The sequence below is a fragment of the Chinchilla lanigera genome, unplaced genomic scaffold, assembly GCF_000276665.1.
Source record: "Chinchilla lanigera isolate Chin_1 unplaced genomic scaffold, ChiLan1.0 scaffold00106, whole genome shotgun sequence".
Classification (NCBI taxonomy): domain Eukaryota; kingdom Metazoa; phylum Chordata; class Mammalia; order Rodentia; family Chinchillidae; genus Chinchilla; species Chinchilla lanigera.
Window position 1 is genome coordinate 5,899,162 of NW_004955507.1, and position 2,096 is coordinate 5,901,257.

The following is a 2,096-nucleotide window of genomic DNA, read 5'->3' on the forward strand; positions in this document are numbered from 1 at the left end:
AGAGAGAGAGAGAGAGAGAGAGAGAGAGAGAGAACCAGTTATAATGAATTCACTGAATGTCTCTATGTTAGATTTTTAGTTTATTAATCATTTGGCTTTAAAAGTAGATGAAACCAGGCGTGGTGACACACACCTGTAATCCCAGCACTTGGAAAGATGAGGCAGGAGGATCGCTGCGAGTTCGAGACCAGCCTGGGCTATAACATGACCTCAAGGCCAGCCTGAACTGCATAGCGAGAGCCTGTCTCAAAAAGATGAAAAATAAATAAATAAAAGTTGATGAAACATGAAGGTAGACTGTAGAGATGGGGAAGAGGAGAAAGGGAAGGGGCTGGAGGGAATAAAAATGACTGTGATATGATACGTATATGTACAAGTTCCCCAAGAGCCAAGATAAATGTAATTATTACGTATTACAAACAAATACTAGTAATAAAACACTAAATTAAATTCAATGATAAAATTAGACGAAAATACTGACAGTGAGATGTTATTCTTATAACCTTCCAATTATTAAATAAATAAATATAAGCACAGCTTCAGACCTCAGCAGTTTTCTTTTCTTTTTCGGTTTTTTTCCCAGTACCGGGAATTGAACTCACAACGTTGCGCTTGCCAGGCAGGCGCTGTACCGCTGAGCTAAACCCCCAGCCCCAAGCAGTTTTCATTCTTTTTCCTTGTGTATTGATTTACTATCTTGTAGAGCCATCCCAGCTGATTAGCTGGTGAATGCAGCAAAACCGAAACAAAGTTACAACAAAATTGGGTTTCTTCCACATACTGCAACTGCTACACAGTATTTAGATAGCAGCAAAACATAATTTCATTACCAGGACCACTAGGGGCTCAAGAATTCAGGACTGCAACAGGCACTAACAGTCTGGTTCCAATGGAAATTCACTCTGCTCTTACCTGACCCTAGGGATTCTCATTTCCTGATAAGTAGATCTAAACTGTAAGACAATAATATCTCAAGGAGGTTCTGGCACCAAGCCCCAGAAATCCTTAAAGCAACAAGCACTATCTGAAAGAAGAAAACCAGACCATGTCTTCTCAAGTCTCTCCCCTCGCTCTAGAGAACATGAAAATGTCCTACGAAATGAGAACTACAAAATTCCTTCCAAGGCACATATTTTTAAATGTGATGGTCTGCTGTGCGTAAAGTAATTCTCTGGCACCCAGTGCATAACTGAAAACTCCTTGCAAATGACACTAGGGCTAGCCCAAGCTATATGGGCCAGTGAGCCCTTTCTATTTACAGAGGCCTCAATGATTCACAACATCCTACAGTGACCCACAGATTAAAGGATACATTAACTCACTACAGAGACAGCCCACAAGTTATGTCAAAAGCCCTTTAAAAATTCCAGAATGTGGAAAACTATAAAACAAAGGGCCAGTTTCTTCAACAAATAAATTCTATGTCACAAATTCAAATTTAAAAAGGGAAACTTACAAATTAGAAGCCAGTTAACAACACATTAACTAAATGCAATATGTGTACTTTTCTTGGGGCCTGGTCCAAATAATGAATTTTCAAAAAAAATTTAGACAAATGAGAAATTCTGAACATTGACTTAATTTGATTTTTACAGTACTGGGAATTGGAACCAGGACCTCTGCACTAAGCTACATCCCCAACCCTATCTCTCTCTCCCTTTATCTACCTATTTATTTATATTTTGATACAGGGTCTCACTAAGCCATGTTAAACTGCCCCTGCTGGGTTTGAACTGGTAATTCACCTAGCTCAGCTTCCCAAAGTCAGACTTAGATTCTTCTGTTAAGGAATTATTAATTTTTTAAAAAATACCATTATTGTCACATGTAAGGGAAAGGGAATTTGTTTTATAAATCATAGAACAAGAAGGTGTACAAACCAGCAAAGGAAAGTAGGATATAGAAATCAACTCAGTTTTATAAATCTAAGCCCTGAGGATTTACAAGCTGAGCATGTATATATGAACGTTCCTTGTATTATTCTTTACTTTTCTGTCTGGGGCTGTCAGTGCAGAACCCAGAGAAGGGATCCTAGAGCAGCTGTGGTGCCAGTGAATTCCTCCCGCCCCTCCACAGGTAACACTGCTGATGAGGCA